Consider the following 21810-nt stretch of genomic DNA (forward strand, 5'->3'; position numbering starts at 1 on the left):
CTGATATGGTCAATCAGATTGCGCAGTACCGGGTCTTCTCAACAATTGACCTGAAATCCACCTACCACCAGCTCCCCATCCGGAAGTCGGACCGGCCATACACTGCCTTCGAGGCGGACGGTCGCCTCTACCACTTCCTTAGGGTCCCTTTCGGTGTCACAAATGGGGTCTCGGCCTTCCATAAGACCATAAGACATAGGAGCGGAAGTAAGGCCATTCGGCCCATCGTGTCCACTCCGCCATTCAATCATGGCTGATTTCAACTCCATTTACCCGCTCTCTCTCCATAGCCCTTAATTCCTCGAGAAATCAAGAATTTATCAACTTCTGTCTTAAAGACACTCAACGTCCCGGCCTCCACCGCCCTCTGTAGCAATGAATTCCACAGACACACCACTCTCTGGCTGAAGAGATTTCTCCTCATCTCTGTTCTAAAGTGACTCCCTTTTATTCTAAGGCTGTGCCCCCGGGTCCTAGTCTCCCCTGCTAATGGAAACAACTTCCCTACATCCACCCTATCTAAGCCATTCATTATCTTGTAAGTTTCTATTAGATCTCCCCTCAACCTCCTAAACTCCAATGAATATAATCCCAGGATCCTCAGACGTTCATCGTATGTTAGGCCTACCATTCCTGGGATCATCCGTGTGAATCTCCGCTGGACCCGCTCCAGTGCCAGTATGTCCTTCCTGAGGTGTGGGGCCCAAAATTGCTCACAGTATTCTAAATGGGGCCTAACTAATGCTTTATAAAGCTTCAGAAGTACATCCCTGCTTTTATATTCCAAGCCTCTTGAGATGAATGACAACATTGCATTTGCTTTCTTAATTACGGACTCAACCTGCAAGTTTACCTTTAGAGAATCCTGGACTAGGACTCCCAAGTCCCTTTGCACTTCAGCATTATGAATTTTGTCACCGTTTAGAAAATAGTCCATGCCTCTATTCTTTTTTCCAAAGTGCAAGACCTCGCACTTGCCCACGTTGAATTTCATCAGCCATTTCTTGGACCACTCTCCTAAACTGTCTAAATCTTTCTGCAGCCTCCCCACCTCCTCCATACTACCTGCCCCTCCACCTATCTTTGTATCATCGGCAAACTTAGCCAGAATGCCCCCAGTCCCGTCATCTAGATCATTAATATATAAAGAGAACAGCTGTGGCCCCAACACTGAACCCTGCGGGACACCACTCGTCACCGGTTGCCATTCCGAAAAAGAACCTTTTATCCCAACTCTCTGCCTTCTGCCTGACAGCCAATCGTCAATCCATGTTAGTAACTTGCCTCGAATACCATGGGCCCTTATTTTACTCAGCAGTCTCCCGTGAGGCACCTTATCAAAGGCCTTCCAAAGCGAGATGGACCAAATGGTCGACAAGTACGGTTTGTGGGCCACCTTTGCGTACTTAGATAATGTCACCATCTGCGGCCATGACCAGCAGGACCACGATGCCAACCTTGATAAATTTCTCCGCACTGCCACCCTTCTCAACCTGACCTACAACAAAGAGAGGTGTGTGCTCAGCACGACCCGGTTAGCCATTCTCGGCTATGTTGTCCAAAATGGTCTTCTCAGGCCCGACCCCGAGCGCATGCGCCCCCTCATGGAACTTCCCCAAGGCCCTCAAACGCTGCCTGGGGTTCTTTTCCTACTATGCTCAGTGGGTCCCAAACTATGCGGCCAAGGCCCGCCCACTCATTAAGTCCACCCAATTCCCCCTTGCGGCAGAGGCAAAACATGCTTTCGCCCGCATCAGAGCAGACATCACCAAGGCCGGATGCGCGCAGTGGACGAGTCACTGCCTTTCCAAGTAGAAAGAGACGCCTCAGACGTCGACCTTGCCACCACCCTAAACCAGGCAGGCAGACCCGTGGCATTCTTTTCCCGCACCCTTCATGCCTCTGAAATTCGACACTCATCCATCGAGAAGGAGGCTCAAGCTATCATTGAAGCTGTGCGGTATTGGAGGCATTACCTGGCCGGTAAGAGATTCACTCTCCTTACGGACCAACAGTCGGTAGCCTTCATGTTCAATAACACACAGCAGGGCAAGATCAAAAATTATAAAATCTTGCGGTGGAGAATCGAGCTCGCCACCTATAATTACGAGATCTTGTATTGCCCCGGTAAACTCAATGAGCCCCCAGACACCCTCTCCCGAGGTACATGTGCCAGCACACATGTGGACCAACTCCGGGCCCTACACGACAGCCTTTGGCACCCCTTCGCCATCCCATGTCCCGATATGATGTCTGCCACCGTCATCAAGGCCTTCAGCACCATCTTCGCTCTGTTCGGTTTCCCCGCCTACATCCACAGTAACAGGGGATCCTCATTCTTGAGTGATGAGCTACGTCAGTTCCTGCTCAGCAGGGTTATAACCTTCAGCAGGACGACCAGTTACAACCCCCCGGGAAATGGGCAAGTAGAACGGAAGAATGGGACCGTTTGGAGGGCTGTCCGGCTGGCCCTATGGTCCAGGAACCTCCCAGCCTCTCGCTGGCAGGAGGCCCTCCCTGATGCTCTACACTCCATCTGATCACTATTGTGCACCGCCACTAATAACACACCAAGGTGTGTTTTCACCTTCCCCAGGAAGTCCACATCCGGGGTGTTGCTCCCGATTTGGCTTGTTGCTCCAGGACCGGTCCTTCTCCGTAGGCACGTCCGACTCCACAAGGCGGACCCTTTGGTGGACAGGGTTCACCTGCTCCACGCCAACCCTCAATATGCCCACGTTGTGTTCCCCGACGGCCGCCAAGATACTGTCTCACTCAGGGACCTAGCACCGCCAGGCTCCACCCTACCAATGCGCCGCCTACCAATGCGCCGCCAATATTGACCCCACCAGACCACCCCCCTCCCCTTTTCCGCACAAGAGGACGAAGAGGACTTCTGCACGCTCCCGGAGTTCCCCGATGACTGGCCAGCATCAGCATCGCCACCACCGCCATCGGCGCCACCTCCACCACCGCCAGCACCGACTTCGCCGCCACCATTACGCCGATCCCAACGAAGCACCAAAGCACCGGACCGGCTGAACCTTTGACGGACTCCGGACCGTCAACATGGACTTTTCTTTCCCTACCACTGTACATAATTGCACTAATTGTATATAGTTTCACGTCACCCCCGCCGGACTCATTTTTAACAGGGGGTGAATGTGGTGATCCACTGTAATAGGAGATGTAAGGTAGGACCTGCACTACAGGTTCGCCGGTAGCTCCTGCCGGCTGGCTCCGCCCACGGAGAACTGCATAGATATGCATGACCTCCAGCTGCAACAGGCGGCCTTGCATCTGACTGTAATAAAGCCACAGTTGTACCCAACTTTAGTCTTTGTGCAATTGATCGTGCATCAATAACTTTATTATTTTTTCCTGAATAACCTTCAACAGGAGTTTTGTAATAAATCAACATTTATCTTGTTGAAGAATAAAGCTTGTCTGCTGGATTATCTTTAAATTGAACCACTCATAAATTGATAAATTGAAAGGGGGGGCGACATATACACATGCACACATTCTACATTTAGGAAATGCGTGTTATGTTGGTCATAACAATAGGAATAGGCTAGAGGTATAGTGGTTGGGTTAGGTGTGATGTGTATCTCTGCAAATAAATGCTTCTAAAGGTGTAAGGATTAGCTCCAGTTCTATCCTTCATCATCTGGCTTTTGGAGGATAACAATTGCACCATCAGAGGTATGTGGTATCGTTCTTTGCAGAAGATGTTAAACCAAGGCACCATTCCTCTCTTCTGGTGATTGTCATGGATATTCTGATGGTTTTTGAAATAGAGCAATATGCTTTCTTGGTGTCTTGGTCTGTATTCTTCCTTCAACATCGCAGCTAAATGTAAATTGACGATAGTCTCATTCCTCTCTGTGGAATCTGTTATTTCTAAAAGTTCTCCTGTGATTTTCTACATATGCAATGACTGCACTTCAGAATAATTCAATGCATGCACAGTATTCTGTGATGTCCTGAGGGACATGATTATACAACTTGCTTTCTTTCTGGAATTAAAAGTGAAATGCTCTAAAAATCAAACGACAGATGCAAGAAGTTCTCCGCACAAGATTATATTAGTGAATCGAGTAGAATGATAGGTCTCTTTCACACTTTCAATCCATCAATTTCCACTGCCCTACCTTTAAGCCTCTGTTAGGAGCTTCCAATGAGGGGGCCAGGCACTTCCCAAAGTAATATTAAATGTCATATTATACTTATTGGTCTTCAGTTTGTCTTCCTTGAGAAGCTACAGGTGCAGCATACAGAGACTACTATGAAGGGAAACCTGGGGGGAGAATTAAAGGACCAAAGTACCAGGAACTGCCTTCTACCGTGGATGGGATATTACAGTCCTTCCCACTGGCGGGATCTTCTGGTGCCACCAAACCAATGGGGATTTGAATGGAACGCCGCATCTGCCATGGGAAAGCCTGCCGCTTGGGTCGGAAAGTCTCAGTGCATGATTACACTTATGTCCTCCAAACCTAAATCCATTGCCTGGTGTGGTGATTTTTGTTAAATTCATTCATAGGATGTGGGTACCACTGACTTTTTTTTCTTTATTCGTTTTTATGGGATGTGGGAGTCGCTGGCTGGGCCAGCATTTCTTTCCCATCCCTGAGGGCATTTAAGAGTCAGCCACATTGCTAGGAGTCACATGTAGGCCAGACCGGGTAAGGACGACAGATTTCCTTCCCTGAAGGACATTAGTGAACCAGATGGGTTTTTACGACAATTGAAAATAGTTTCATGGTCATCATTAGATTTTAATTCCAGATTTGCTATTGAATTCAAATTCCACCATCTGTCCTGGTGGGATTCGAACTCAGGTCCCCATTACTCTGGATTACTAGACCAGTGACAATACCACTACGCCAGTGCCTCCCCATTTCTGCTGCCTTTGGAAGTGTCCACCCCAGCATCTTCATGGAAAGAGAGCAAAAAATATGAAAAAGTGTTTGATGCGCAATCAATTTCTCTCGAGACAAGGTGAGTCATAACTAATAGGCTTTAATCAGCTGGAACTGTTCCCAGCAGCTTCGATACAGAAAGTGAAGGCTGCTGGGACGACATTGGTTCTTATACTCCGCCTCTCAGGGCGGAGCTATATATATTAGCCAATGGTAGACTCCTGGGTCTAGCCAATGGTCATCCACCTCTCAGGTACTGCAATACCTGGTATTACCACAGTGTTTAAAGAAGGTCCCAGTAGGGGCAGCACGGTGGCGCAGTGGTTAGCACTACTGTCTCATGGCGCCAAGGTCCCAGGTTCAATCCCGGCTCTGGGTCACTGTCTGTGTGGAGTTTGCACATTCTCGCCGTGTTTGCGTGGGTTTCGCCCCCACAACCCAAAAGATGTGCAGGGTAGGTGGATTGGCCACACTAAATTGGCCCTTAATTGGAAAAAAATGAATTGGGTACTCTAAATTTTTTTTTTTTAAAAAGGAAGGTCCCAGCTGGTGAAGCAGAATTATTTAGTCGAAATTGTTAACCAGAGTTAAGCTTCCATCTCACATTCCAGTTAGTTTCCTTTTCCTGAATTTACAGTTTCACCATCCCAGTGCTAAATTGCTAATAAACCGTTCCTCAAATTTGGAAAAAGTGCTGGAAACCTGGGGCGAAATTCTCCGTTAACGGCGGAAAGTCCGCCGATCGGCGCAAAAAACGGCGCAAATCCGACTTGTGTCACGTCGGAAAAATGGGTCGATAGTCTCCGGCCCGAAATGGGCTAGCAGCGACGTAACGGGATCCGCGCTTGCGCAGTGGTTCACGCCGTGCAGCGTCATAAGCGCCGCACGGCGTGACGGCTCATAAGGCCGCGCTGCTCCCCCCCACCCGACCGGAACACCCGACCGCAACACCCGACTGGAAGGCTGGCCGCCGCTCAACCCCGAGGTTCGAGTCACGCGATGTGGAGGCGCTCCTGGACGCGGTGGAGCAGAGGAGGGACGCCCTGTATCCCGGGCACGGCCGCAGAGTTGCCCCACGCCACAGCTGGCGTCTGTGGAGGGAAGTGGCAGAGGCTGTCACCGCTGTGGCCCTGACACCACGGTCAGGCACCCAGTGCCACAAGAAGGTGAACGACCTCGTCAGAGCAGGCAGGGTGAGCCTCCCCCATATCCCCCCTCCCCCATGTCCCCCCCTCCCCCATGTCCCCCCCTCCCCCATGTCCCCCCTCCCCCATGTCCCCCCTCCCCCATGTCCCCCCTCCCCCATGTCCCCCCCTCCCCCATGTCCCCCCTCCCCCATGACCCCCCTCCCCCATGTCCCCCATATCCCCCCTCCTCCATATCCCCCATATCCCCCCCTCCCCCATATCCCCCCTCCCCATATCCCCCCTATTCCCCCCTCCCCCATATCCCCCTCCCCATATCCCCCCTCCCCCATATCCCCCCTCCCCCATATCCCCCCCTCCCCCATATCCCCCCCTCCCCCATATCCCCCCTCCCCCATATCCTCCCTCCCCCATATCCCCCCTCCCCCATATCCCCCATATCCCCAAGTGAATCCAGCCCTAACCTTAACCTCTGCAATGCACGCGCAACCGATGGCGTGCATTCATATACCTGCCTAACAGTGTTGCCTTTTACCCCTGCCACCCCCCCCCCCCCCCCCACAGGAGAAGCGCGCACACAACAATAGGGAGCATGTGAGGACTGGAGGAGGCCCCGCTGATGAGAGGCCACTGACCGAACACCAGGAAAGGGCCCTGGAACTGGCTGGCGGACCTGAGGACCGGGAGGTTGCTGATGCAGAGGTCGGGGGCGTACTAGCAAGTGAGCCACCGACAGCCCGTCCCCATATCCCCCCTCCCCTATATCCCCCTCCCCCGTATCACCTGATCACTGCCTGATGTCTAACCATGCATGCTTCATTGTGTATCGCAGGACCAAACGTCCAGGCACCCATCCCCGCAGATGCAGACCGCCCGCAGGATGCCCCTCGGAGACCACGGGAGACGGAGAGACCCGCACCCTCCAGCATGCGACGCCCGCAGGATGCCCCTCGGAGACCACGGGAGACGGAGAGACCCGCACCCTCCGGCATGCGACGCCCGCAGGATGCCCCTCGCACACCACGGGAGACGGAGAGACCTGGAGCAACAGGGAGACGACACCCCCGTCACGTGCGGGAGCGACCACCCAGGACACCACTACCCAGGACACCACTACCCAGGACACCACTACCCAGGACACCACTACCCGGGACACCACTACCCAGGACACCACTACCCGGGACACCACTACCCGGGACAGCAGTACCCGGGACAGCACTACCCAGGAAGACGAAATACCGGACAGTGACTCAGAGTGGATGGGTGGAGATGAACCCCCACCCCAAAGTGCCATGGACTCAGAGTGGGACGAAGAGTACGACACAACGCCACTGCTGTCACCAACACCCTCCACCATCGCAGAAACACTCACCACGGTTGGGCACTTTAGTGATGAGGCGTCTGGTACACTCACTGGTGCGCACAACACAGCCGTCCCGGTACAGCAGGTGGAGGTAGGAGCAGCAGAGGGGCCGAGCGGTCGGAGGGCAGCCCAGCCCAAGCGAACACCTGCCGCCCAGATGGATCCCGGGTTCCTGGAGTTACCACACCCACACATAGATCCGATGCAACCACCGACCCGGAGACGAGCGAAGAGGGTGACGGGCGGCTTACGGCGGCTGCGGTCGCAGGTGGAGGAGTCCACCCGCGTCCAGGAGCAGGGAGTGGTGCCGGTCATGCGTGCCACCCAGGCCGACACGCACGGGTGGCGTCCGCGGTGGAGGCAATGGGTGCGACGGTGTCAGACATGGGGAACGGTTTGCGAGGCCTGGGGCTTTCCATGCAGGCGGCGTCTGTGGCCCAGGAAATAGCTGCCCTCTCACAGGAGGCCATGAGCCAGTGCCAGCGCCAGATGGCAGAGGCGCTCAACGCCATAGCCCAGTCTCAGCAGGCCATGGCCCAGTCTCTGCAGGCCATGGCCCAGTCTCTGCAGGCCATGGCCCAGTCTCTGCAGGCCATGGCCCAGTCTCTGCAGGCCATCGCTGAGGGCATCGGCGCCAGTGGCCATGTGCGAGCCGGCGTCGCACTGTCACAGACAGGGTTTGCCAACCCCCTGGGCTCCATGGCTGCAAACCTGCAGACCCCTGTCGATACCAGCACGGGCCTCCAGGACTGGCAGCGCCAGATGTCGGGGGGGCGTCAGATGGCCAGTCCGTTCGCATCCCCCACCCATGTAGAGGCCTGGGGGCCATTGGGTACCCCGAGGGAGGAGGAGGTGGTGTGGTCCGTCCCGGCTCCCTCTGTAGGGGAGGTCCCGGTACACCGCGACACCTCGGACTCCCCCCCTTCCGTCCCAGGTGCATCGGGTGGGCAACGGGCAGGACAGGCTGGCAGCTCGCCATCCCAGTCGCCCGGGCCGCAGCCTGGCCCATCTAGGCCAGGACGCCCCAGGAAACGGCCGCCAAAGGGATCCAGTGTCAGAGGGCAGGAATCACAGGAGTCCACCTCCAGTTCTGCTGTACCGTCTGGGGAACCACGTAGACGTAGTCAAAGGGCCCGTAAGGCCAAACAATTAGACACTGAGTAAGTTGGCACGGTTGCAGGGCACAGATGAGTTTTAGGGGCTAGGGCACGTGCATGAACTCCTTTGGTTATTAAAGTCAATGTTACACCTACAGAAGCTGCCTTTGTGCTCTGTCCAAAGTGTGCGGGGGTGTCATGTACGTTGAGCGCAAGTGTGTGTGTGAGGGGTGGTCTTACCTCAGCCCCAGGTGAGTCTGCCCCCTTCCCCCTGGGCCGCCATCAACATCCCCCGGGCAGAGGACGGGACCGTGAGCTGCAGTGTCACAGCCGCATGCAGGGATGGTCCGGGTGGATGGTGGTACTGTGGCCATGGGTCAGACATAGTCCAACGATGTAGAGCCAGGAGCTCACCGCAGGGTGGGTTGTCATCATCCTCCATGGCCTGCAATAGACACGCGTCCACCCGCAACTGTGTGAGCCCGGCCCGTTGTGCCGCAGGTGGATCGGCAATGGGGGGGGTTGGTGTGCATGCGGGTGGGGTGGGTGGGGTTGGGGAGGGGGGTGAGGGTGCTGGGTGGCTGGATGGGTGGGGGGTGTGGGTGGTCGGCTGTTGCCATGGTGTGCGGTCTGTGGCCATACTACCCGATTCCCACGCCCATCTAGTCAGTGAAGCGGGCGTCTATCAGTCTGTCCCGTGCCTGCTGGGCCAGCCGGTAACGGTGGACAGCCACCCGCCTGTGTCTACCCCGTCTCCCATGACCATTACCCCCATCCCCCTCATCTGGGGAGGACTGCGCCTCTTCCTGCTGGTTCTCCACTCCGCCCTCCTCTGCCTGCGGCACATCGCCCCTCTGCTGGGCTATGTTGTGCAGGACGCAGCACACCACAATGATGCAGCCGACCCTATCTGACCGATACTGGAGGGCGCCCCCAGAGAGGTCCAGGCACCTGAAACGCATCTTCAGCACGCCAAAGCACCTCTCTATCACTCCCCTTGTCGCTACATGGGCATCATTGTAGCGGTTCTCCACCTCATTGCGTGGCCTCCGTATAGGCGTCATCAGCCACAATGGGTAGCCCCTGTCGCCCAGCAACCAGCCCCTCAGCCGGGGATGGCGTCCCTCGTACATGCCGGGGATGGATGACCGCGACAACACGAATGAGTCGTGTACACTGCCTGGGTGACGGGCGCAGACGTGCAGGATCATCATGCGGTGGTCGCAGACCACCTGTACGTTCATCGAATAGGTCCCCTTCCTATTAGTGAACACGGCCCTGTTATCTGCAGGTGGCCGCACGGCGACGTGCATCCCATCGATCGCGCCCTGGACCATGGGGAACCCGGCAACGGCAGAGAAGCCCACGGCCCGGGCATCTTGTCTGGCCCGGTCCACGGGGAAGCGGATGTAGCGGTGCGCCATGGCATATAGGGCATCTGTTACTGCCCGGATGCACCGGTGCACCGATGTCTGCGATATGCCGGACAGGTTCCCACTCGGTGCCTGGAATGACCCCGTTGCATAAAAGTTCAGGGCCACCGTAACCTTGACGGACACGGGGAGAGGGTGTCCCCCGCCAGTGCCACGCGGTGACAGGTGTGCCAGCAGGTGGCAGATGTGTGCCACGGTTTCCCGGCTCATCCGGAGTCTCCTCCTGCATTCCCGGTCCGTGAAGTCCTGGTATGACTGCCTGGGCCGGTACACACGGGGCGCCCTCGGGTGCCTCCGTTGCCGTGGGGCCGCGACGTCCTCCTCCCCCTCCTCGTCCTGTCGGTCAGGTGTCCCTCCAGCCTGGGCGGCTGCCGCCTGCCCCTCTGCAGCAGCCTGCGCCGCCTCTCTGGCACACTCCTCCTCCTCCTCCTCCTCATCCAGGGCAACATAGACATGAGCGGCTGCCGCCACGGCGGCCAACATCGCTGGATGATCGGAAAACATGACGGCCTGGTGGGGGAGGGGAACGACGACATTGCCCATATCCCCTCCTCCCCCCAGCCAGGTGGCATGGACCGCATGGATCCAACTGTTGGAGGCTGGCACCTGGCCAGGTGGACCAACTCACTTGCCCCCCCATCCCCCTCCCCAGCACGGACCCCCCCCCCCAACCTCCACCCCGGCACGGACCCCCCCCCCCAACCTCCACCCCGGCACGGACCCCCCCCCAACCTCCACCCCGGCACGGACCCCCCATCCCCCATCCCCCTCCCCGGCACGGACCCCCCACCCAAACCCCTCGCCGGCACAGACCCCCCACCCGGCACTCCCCCGGAGCCTAGCCTACTCTAACCACCCCCCCCGCCGCCGCACACACACATACACAACCCGAGACACACCTCTTCTCACGCATTCAGACTGCGGCCACGCCATCGCCTGCCCAGAGCCAACCCCCCAGGCCGTCACTCACCTCCACGCTGGTCGGCGTGAACCTGGAGCACAGGGTCACGCCGATGAAAAGGAGGTTTAATTTACGTCGACGTGAACGGCCATCACGTCGACGGGACTTCGGCCCATCCGGAAGGGAGAATATCGGCCGGCCGAAAATCGGCTGCCTTGCGCAGACCCGTGACATTCTCCGTGGCAGCGGCGACATTAATGCCCCGCCGACTTTTCTCCCTTCGGCAACCGGCGGGGGCGGGATTCACGGCGGCCAACGGCCATTCTCCGACCCTCTGGGGGGTCGGAGAATGACGCCCCTCATGTAAGACTTTCCTACCAGGACTGTGACGGATCGTACCCTGGACTAATGAATTCCCAAATTTCAGGTGCTGCTGACATGGGAGAGTCCCACAAATCCCCCGCACTGGGCTTGGAAGAAATCAGAAGCTCATATGTTGCTGCGTTTTGGCGAGCTGGTGCACTGATAATCTCAACCTTAATGTATCCGCCGCACCTGTTGTCAATATTATTGCAGTTCACCTGTAGATGTCAGCTTTCAATGAGGTGCTTTGAAGTTCATTTTATTACTTAACTACTCTCGATAAGAGGAAACTGATAGCAATTTCCCAAGTGGCATGTACTTGCAGATAGCAGAGCTGGCATGTTGTTTCATGAATGCAGCAATCCATTCCAGTTAGAACAGAAAATAATAAAACATTTTCTTGACCTGTGAAGTAAAAAGCACCAAGGAAATATGCTGGTGCGTGTATTTTTATTCATCTTTTCCCAAGTTATTTCATGTGTTCCCTTCTTTCCATCTTCACCATTACATTAGCTAAGATGGCAGGTGGAGGAGCTGCCTGCCCGCAGGAGGTGCTCATTATTCCCCTCCCCACTCTTAATCATAGAATCCCTAAAGGGCGGAGGAGGCCATTCAGCCCATCATGTCCACACTGACCCTCTGAAAGAGCACTCTACCTAGGCCCACTCCCCCGTCCCATCCCCATAACCTAAGCTACACACCCTTGGATCCTAAGGGGCTGTTTAGATTGGCCAATCCTCCTAACCTGCACACTTCGGACTGTGGGAGAAAATAATAATAATAATCTTTATTGTCACAAGTAGGCTTACATTGCAATGAAGTTACTGTGAAAAGGCCCGAGTTGCCACATTCTGGCACCTGTTCGAGGGAGAATTCAGAATGTCCAAATTACCTAACAGCACGTCTTTTGGGACAAGTGGGAGGAAACCGGAGCACCCAGAGGAAACCCAGGCACACACGGGGAGAACGTGCAGACTCCAGTGACCCAACCGGGAATCGAATCTGGGACCCTGGCCTGTGAAGCCACAGTGCTAACCACTGTGCTATCGTGCTGCCCAAATTGGAGCACCCGGAGGAAACACAGGCAGACACAGGGAGAACGAGCAAACTCCACGCAGTTACCCAAGGTGGGAACAGAGTACGGGTCCCTGGCACTGTGAGGCACCAATGCTAACCACTGTGCCACCATGCAGCACCTGATATTTATCCTTTCCTCAGCTGCCTGACTGTAAATTGCTAATTGTGCAGGACCAAGATTAGGATCTTCAGTTCATCTTTCTTGCAAAGGCAAACATACAGGAACAGTGATCAGAATTGTGGCACAACTGAAGTTAGGACCTCCTGTGACAGGAAAATTGAGGACAGAATCCATGAACCAAAGCAGTACAATGGGTGACTGTGCCAGCTTTAGCGATGAAACATTTATTTGTAGATAACTGTGTTTACTGCAGCTATTTTAAATGTTATCAAAGCAACACAGACTCTCCTTTAAACTAGTTTGAATGTCCTCTGCCTATTGAATGATAACCCTTTGGGTTGTTCTTCGATGTCCTTTTAAAAAATGTTGAAGGGTATGTTTTATTCTGCATATGTGTGACACACTTTAAGAGACTTTCCCTGGCCGGGGAACATAGTAGATCATTTCTATAGTACTACTATCTTTATGACATCACCCACAGCCCAATACCAATGAAACGTCTCAGATCCAATTCATTAATTTATTGTCCAGACGGGAGTGTAATCAGTCCACCTACAGATGTGGTCTGTCTATGGTCTCCAAGACATGATCCACTTTCATTTTGGTGACGAGGTACTGCTCTTGCCTATTGAGGGTTAAGAAATATTGGTGAATTATGTTGCACAATCTACTAAGATTTAAAGGTTTCATTGTTGAATGTGAAAATGCAGAGGTGCAGAAATCGTTTAAATGATTCTCCATTTAGGATATTTTTCTGAATAAGATAAAATGATTATAAATAGTTTACTTTTTAACTTACTACTGAGAAGAATATATAATTATTTCTCCTCCAAGCTGAAAGCATGGGCAATATGCCTGCTCCCAGTCCTCTGCCAGTGGTTCGCTGTAATGGGTTCTCAGGAGGCATGTGAGAGAACAGCCAAGGTCAACTTGACGCTGGTTTCCCTCCCTCCCTTGGCTGTTTGCAATCATAGGGGAGTCACCATTCACTTACTGTCCGGACAGAGATTGGATAATCTATCTTCACATGTGGTCCATGTAGGTGGTCTGCTTATACATTTATTTTATTCTGAAAATATTACAAACAATAAATCAGTTCATGGATTTATATCCCTTTATTTTATTACATTCAACAATGAAACCTTACTTGCACATTGTGCAACATAATTCATCAACAGTTCTTAATCCTCAGCAGTGTCCCAGCAAATAAACTAGAGTGAAACATTTTTTGGGGTCTATCGACTCAGACAAACCACATGTCTAGACAGACTGTTTAATATATTAACATCATATAATATCATGATTTAATACAATAGCTGACAATAAATGAATCATCATGGCTGCTCCCTTGATTGTAAATTCAGTGCGGGTCAGAATTACATCATGCTACACTCTGGTAGACACATTGACATGCAATGCCTTGCTAGTCTAATTGTGACATTTTAATCGTTTCTCTTGCCCAGGCATCTTGAATACCCACCATTATAATCTAGTTGCATTATACAGTGCACTGAACCAACAAGGGGATCTTCAAATGTAATTAATTTATAAATGGTAGCTTAGTATTAGTCTAATTATGATCCCGAACCAGACCCTAACAGTTGCTAGGATACCGGACAGAAACCCCCATAGTTTATTTAATTTGTAAGACTATGGGGAAAGGATACTTCACTCCAGGAGTGACTCCACCCACAAATGGTATATTAAAACCAGCTTTATTACCAATACAGTATTACTAACTTTTACATCATAAAGAAAATAGCTTACAATTACCTGTTTTTAAACAATGTTTAACAATGACAATGAAACACTAACTCCTAACTGTCAACTTTTATTCCGCTTAAGCAAAATTTATCTCAGGTCAAAATCCATTTTTAAATACCGTTAGCAGACCCAGGAATGCTTGCTGTAAGAAGATGTCTTGGATAAGAGAGACCAGCTTGCAGATTCTTGCATGTGTCAAACTACTGTTTAACTTGGCAGCCTTTACAGAAACTGCTGCTCTGTTCACAGGCAAAACCTTTTTAACTAAACTGCTTTGAGAGAAACTGCTAGTCTGTCCACAGTCAAATCTTTAACTGAACTGACACTCAACACCTGACTGCTTCAGCCCTTGGTTCCTCCCATTAATTACATCGTCTTACTAAAGCTGAACACAATGCCTCTAATTATCTACTCCCCAGGGAACCTTCTTTAGATAAACAAAATTCCATTAGACCAACTTCTACGATGCATTAATTGCAAATTTTGTAGCCAAAGTATTTGCTTTTAAAGTAAGACTTTAAAAACATGACTGTGGCAGTCATACACACACTCACCCAGGCTTTTAACCCTTAGTACACCAAATACATATAATACAATATATATCTGAAATTCCTACATTCATCACATGCTTCATTGAGTATATGGACTGTGCAGGCAGCAGTTTGGGAGCATCTTTCAAGATATTAACAACCTGAATCTATGCACCATGGAAAGCATAGCCACTCCAGCCCCCATGCATTGGAGCATCATTCGGTTAGGATTCTATATTCAGGCTTAGCTTCCTTCACTGGTTCAATGGAGACCTTGAACTGTAATCTTTAACAGTCCGTCTCTTCTGAATGCATTTGTGTTGGGTGAATCATATTGAGACAATCATACTGCAAGGCTTCAACCCAGAGGACTGCTGCCACCTAGATTTCCGCCATTTTGATAAAGTTCCTTGTAGCAGTGGAATGGCAAAGTTAATGGAAATATGTTTTGTCACAATGATACTCGTGATAGCAAAAAGCCCAACTTAAATGCCTACATTTGTTAGAGACGTTACATTTGCGGACACCCACTGCCTCAAAAACCATGATAAAAGGATATTGACTGACTCAGCGTAAGGCAATACTGGACCCTGGATTTCTAGACTCATGAATTACCAGCTAGCAACCAGTTATGTCACCTCTTCTATTTGAATAGGGGAACCTTTGGAAGGAAAACATTATTAGGAAACCCAGTAACCTCTTTAGCATGGCCAATCCACCTAACCTGCACGTCTTTGGACTGTGGGAGGAAACTGGAGCACCCGGAGAAAACCCACGCAGACACGGGGAGAACGTGTAGACTCCGCACAGTCAGTGACCCAGCGGGGAATCGAACCTGTGACCCTGGCGCTGTGAAGACACAGTGCTAGCCACTTGTGCTATTGTGCTGCTCACATGTTTATTAAGTTGTTTAACATATTTATTATTTGGGTCCTTAATATGTCATAATGCTTTATTTGATACAGTCCAGCATAAAATGGGTGTTGGAAACGCCTCTTTAGTTCTGGATTGTGAAATAAAGCTAATGGCATTTTAGTTTTTTATAGGAGGCGTCCAATTTTGAGATGTCTTATGTTTCCCAGGAACTTTAGTGGACAGCTACATCAATAGTTAGTGGTTGACGTATCAACAGTTGCCTTTGGTCCTTTTGTTATTGTTATGATGACTACAAAGGACATAATAATAATAATCTTTATTGTCACAAGTAGGCTTACAATAACTGCAAGCATGCCACTTTGGAGGTGGCGGAGCATCGTGAAAGCAGCGCTGCCCCTGATTTGGCCAGGAACTTTGATTGTCCGGCTGATCGCCGAACGTGATTTCGGCGTCGGCAACCAGAGAATCCAACCCCATGGAATTTAAATCCTTCCTGGGATCTCAATTATTATGGGAAGTTTATCCCAAATTTGACCTCTTTGCTGACTACCCTAAGTACACCACTGCAAAGTACCAGAGATGGTCTTCGGCAGCAAGACAGGTGGAGGTCCTCAAAAAAGTAAAACGGCATCTGCTGTGGTCCAATTTATTGGCCCATTTAGAACGCAAAAAGGAACTCATCCTGACATGTGATGCTTCTCCTTACGGGGGTGGGGCGGTACTTTAACAAACGGCTGGAAGTCGGAACTGAAAGACCTGTTGCCTATGCATCCTGGACTCTCTTGGACACTGTGCGGAGATACTCTCAAATTGAGAAAGAGGGCTTGGTGGTTGTGTCTGGTGCAAAAGAATTTCACCAGTACGTCTATGGCAGGCATTTTATAATAGTGACCGACCGAAAGCCCTTATTGGAACATTTTAAGGAGGCTGAGGCAATCCCCCCTATTGCCACTGCCCTGACACAGCGTTGGGCCATGATACTTGCAGCTTATGACTATCTCTTAGAGCACCTCCCTGAAATGTGAATAGCTAACGCTAATGTCTTGAGCGTCCTCCCGCTGTCCATAAGCCCGGCTCCCTTGCCGGGAATAGAAGAAGTCACGATGACCCTGAAAATTTTGAGACTTTACCAGTGTTCGCAAAACAGATCAAGAACTGGACACAAAAGAATCTAACACTTCCGAATTGAAGCAGATGATCCTGAACAACGGAATTGGTACAGCACCATCAGATTTCTGGATAATTGGGGCTCATTCTGGGGTCTGTGGGACCTCTACAAACGGGATGGTCCGCACCTGGACCAGAGGGGTACCAATATTCTGGGGGGGAAATTTGCTAATGCTCTTCGGGAGGGTTTAAACTAGTTCAGCAGGGGCTTGGGAACCTGAATTGTAGCTCCAGTATACAGGAGGTTGAGAATAGTGAGGTCATGAGTAGGGTTTCAAAGCTGCAGGAGTGTACCGGCAGGCAGGAAGGTGGTTTAAAGTGTGTCTTCTTCAATGCCAGGAGCATCCGGAATACGGTGGGTGAACTTGCGGCACCTGGGTTGGTACCTGGGACTTCGATGTTGTGGCCATTTCGGAGACATGGATAGAGCAGGGACAAGAATGGTTGTTGCAGGTGCCAGGATTTAGATACTTCAGTAAGCTCAGGGAAGGTGGTAAAAGAGGGGGAGGGGTGGCATTGTTAGTCAAGGACAGTATTACAGTCGCAGAAAGGACGTTTGATGAGGACTCGTGTACTGAGGTAGTATGGGCTGAGGTTAGAAACAGGAAAGGAGAGGTCACCCTGTTAGGGGTTTTCTATAGCCCTCTGAAAAGTTCCAGAGATGTAGAGGAGAGGATTGCAAAGATGATTCTGGATAGGAGCGAAAGCAACAGGGTAGTTGTTATGGGGGACTTTAACTTTCCAAATATTGACTGGAAACACATGAGTTCCAGTACATTAGATGGTTCCGTTTTTGTCCAATGTGTGCAGGAGGGTTTCCTGACACAGTATGTAGATAGGCCAACGAGAGGCGAGGCCATATTGGATTTGGTACTGAGTAATGAACCAGGACAGGTGTTAGATTTGGAGGTGGGTGAGCACTTTGGTGATAGTGACCACAATTCGATTACGTTTACTTTAGTGATGGAAAGGGATAGGTATATACCGCAGGGCAAGAGTTATATCTGGGGGAAAGGCAATTATGATGCGATGAGGCAAGACTTAGGATACATCGGGTGGAGAGGAAAACTGCAGGGGATGGGCACAATGGAAATGTGGAGCATGTTCAAGGAACAGCTACTGCGTGTCCTTGATAAGTATGTACCTGTCAGGCAGGGAGGAAGTGGTCGAGTGAGGGAACCGTGGTTTACTAAAGCAGTCGAAACACTTGTCAAGAGGAAGAGGGAGACTTATGTAAAGATGAGACATGAAGGTTCAGTTAGGGCGCTCGAGAGTTACAAGTTAGCTTAGGAAGGACCTAAAGAGAGAGCTAAGAAGAGCCAGGAGGGGACATGAGATGTCTTTGGCAGGTAGGATCAAGGATAACCCTAAAGCTTTCTATAGATATGTCAGGAATAAAAGAATGACTAGGGTAAGAGTAGGGCCAGTCAAGGACAGTAGTGGGAAGTTCTGCATGGAGTCTGAGAAGATATGAGAGGTGCTAAATGAATATTTTTCGTCAGTATTCACACAGGAAAAAAACAATGTTGTCGAGGAGAATACTGAGATTCAGGGTACTAGACTAGAAGGGCTTGAGGTTCATAAGGAGGAGGTGTTAGCAATTCTGGAAAATGTGAAAATAGATAAGTCACCTGGGCCGGATGGGATTTATCCTAGGATTCTCTGGGAAGCTAGGGAGGAGATTGCTGAGCCTTTGGCCTTGATCTTTAAGTCATCTTTGTCTACAGCAATAGTGCCAGAAGACTGGAGGATAGCAAATGTTGTCCCCTTGTTCAAGAAGGGGAGTAGAGATAGCCCCGGTAACTATAGACCAGTGAGCCTTACTTCTGTTGTGGGGAAAATCTTGGAAAGGTTTATAAGAGATAGGATGTATAATCATCTGGAAAGGAATAATTTGATTAGAAATAGTCAACACGGTTTTGTGAAGGTTAGGTCGTGCCTCACAAACCTTATAGAGTTCTTTGAGAAGGTGACCAAACAGGTGGATGAGGGTAAAGCAGTTGATGTGGTGTATATGGATTTCAGTAAAGCGTTTGATAAGGTTCCCCATGGTAGGCTACTGCAGAAAATACGGAGGCATGGGATTCAGGGTGATCTAGCAGTTTGGATCAGAAATTGGCTAGCTGGAAGAAGACAAAGGGTGGTGGTTGATGGGAAATGTTCAGACTGGAGTCCAGTTACTAGTGGTATACCACAAGGGTCTGTTTTGGGGCCACTGCTGTTGTCATTTTTATAAATGACCTGGAGGAGGGCGTAGAATGATGGGTGAGTAAATTTGCAGATGACACTAAAGTCGGTGGAGTTGTGGACAGTGCGGAAGGATGTTACAAGTTACAGAGGGACATAGATAAGCTGCAGCGCTGTGCTGAGAGGTGGCAAATGGAGTTTAACGCAGAAAAGTGTGAGGTGATTCATTTTGGAAGGAATAACAGGAAGACTGAGTACTGGGCTAATGGTAAGATTCTTGGCAGTGTGGATGAGCAGAGAGATCTCGGTATCTATGTACATAGATCCCTGAAAGTTGCCACCCAGGTTGAGAGGGTTGTTAAGAAGGAGTACGGTGTGCAGCTATGCAACACTCTGGTGCGGCCGCATTTGGAGTATTGCGTGCAATTCTGGTCGCCGCATTATAGGAAGGATGTGGAAGCATTAGAAAGGGTGCAGAGGGGATTTACCAGAATGTTGCCTGGTATGGAGGGAAGATCTTATGAGGAAAGGCTGAGGGACTTGAGGCTGTTTTCGTTAGAGAGAAGAAGGTTAAGAGGTGACTTAATTGAGGCATACAAGATGATCAGAGGATTGGTTAGGGTGGACAGTTGGAGCCTTTTTCCTCGGATGGTGATGTCTAGCACGAGGGGACATACCTTTAAATTGAGGGGAGATAGGTGTAAGACAGATGTCAGAGGTAGGTTCTTTACTCAGAGAGTAGTAAGGGCGTGGAATGCCCTGCCTGCAACAGTAGTGGACTCGCCAACACTAAGGACATTCAAATGGTCATTGGATAGACATATGAACAATAAGGGAATAGTGTAGATGGGCTTTAGAGTGGTTTCACAGGTTGGCGCAACATCGAGGGCCGAAGGGCCTGTACTGTGCTGTAATGTTCTATGTTCTATCTCACCTGTCATCCAATGGACTGACAGAATGGCCGGTTCAGATCCTTCAAATCGACATGAAAAGCAACCGACAACATCCATGGAGATCAGGTTGGCATGCTTTTTATCTGATTATAGGACCGCCCTCATAGGACAGCAAGGTGGCACAGTGGTTATCACAGTTGCTTCACAGCTCCAGGGTCCCAGGTTCGAATCCCGTCTTGGATCACTGTCTGTGCTGAGTCTGCACATTCTCCTCATGTCTGCATGGGTTTCCTCGGGTGCTCCTGTTTCCTCCCACACTCCAAAGATGTGCAGGTTAGGTGGATTGGCCATGCTAAATTGCCCTTAGTGTCCAAAAAGGTTAGGTTGGGTTAAGGGGATAGGGTGGAGATGTGTGCTTGAGTGGGGTGCTCTTTCCAAGGGCCGGTGCAGACTCGATGGGCCAAATAGTCTCCTTCTGCACTGTAAATTCTATGATAATTCTATGATAATACTACCACAGGAATTTCCCTAGTCGAACTCGTAATGGGACGGCGGCTTTGCATGAGATTAAGCCGACTGTTCCCAAACCTAGTGGGGAGAGTGGAGTCCCAACAAGAGAATTCAAAAGAAATTAAGATTCTGTGAGATCCGCAAGAATATCCAAGACAGGTGACCTAGTCTATGTGAGGCACTTCGGAGATGGCTCCAGTTGGCTCACCAGAGTCATATTGGAGAAAACAGGACCTGTATCCTACAAAGTGCCGGTCCAGAATAAGGTCTTGAGGAAACACCTGGACCACCCTAGAAGTAAAGAGTAGTACAGTAGCGGACTTCTTTGTTCTATGATAAAGGGAGTTATTGTTCACAGACTGGCCTTGGAGAAGTCAATACAGTTATCAATTCTCTGGTTCTAGTTTTATGTTTTCCCATAAATATCCAATGGTATCTCCCCTTAGTGTTAAGGTGGACTACTGAGCACATTCAATATAAAGAAATAACCTATGCAAATTGGACAGCTTTGACCTGGATTCTCCAACAGTCCAGGACCCAGATCATTGATCGTTGGGTTGAGTGTGCAGATTTGGAAGAATAAAGGACTCTGTGAACCCAACCTTTTTAAATGGCAGTCCGCAGTTCTGATTTCCATTTTCGGGAGGGGTGGGGGGGTGGGGGGGGGGGGGGGGCAGCTGGATTAAAAGTCAGGCCCACTACCCCCAGAATTGTATGGAGGCTGCCAGGTGTGGAGGTGGACTGGGGGGGCAGGCCTGCCCCTGTGCTCTGGAATTATGTTGAATTAAATTTTTAAAAACACAGTCCTCACCTGCCTCAACCCACTATGCACTCACTATATTACATTCATGCCAATCTAAACCACCTCACACACCCCTCCGCCCACTTCCACCCCCACCCCCTCATGGCCCCTCATACTCCCTATGACCCTCAGAACCAAGGCTCTTTATCGCCCATGTCAACTTATTAACAACTCATCCTAACCCATGCACCGAACCTTTCCCTTACCCCCATCCATGCCAACTCACCCAGCATGCTTTGACAGCTCGTTGACAGCTTTGACAGTTCTTTGATACCTGGGCAATTTCTTGAGAGTTCTTTGGTAGCTGAACAGTTCCAATGAGTTTATGCAGTTTTTATGCACAATCATGTTTACTTTTATTAATTTTAAGGATGCCTTACTCCCCAAAGGTGTCCTTAGACATTATTCAAGGGGGTAGCTAATCTCTTAAAAGTGGTACCCTGACTATCAAACAAAACAAGTTCAGGAATCCTCCTGCCTCATCTAATTTACACACTTTGATTTTCACACTTCTGTCCGACCAAACTCCCACTTCAGTGGAGGCAGCTGATGATTTGACTGGCCAGCTGCCTACGTGAACTGCACACGCATGAATCCTGGCCTGCCTCTAGCCCCACCTCCATGAAAATGGAACATGTTGTGTTCGGGAGCGGCAC

The sequence above is a fragment of the Scyliorhinus torazame genome, chromosome 10 (assembly GCF_047496885.1).
Source record: "Scyliorhinus torazame isolate Kashiwa2021f chromosome 10, sScyTor2.1, whole genome shotgun sequence".
Classification (NCBI taxonomy): domain Eukaryota; kingdom Metazoa; phylum Chordata; class Chondrichthyes; order Carcharhiniformes; family Scyliorhinidae; genus Scyliorhinus; species Scyliorhinus torazame.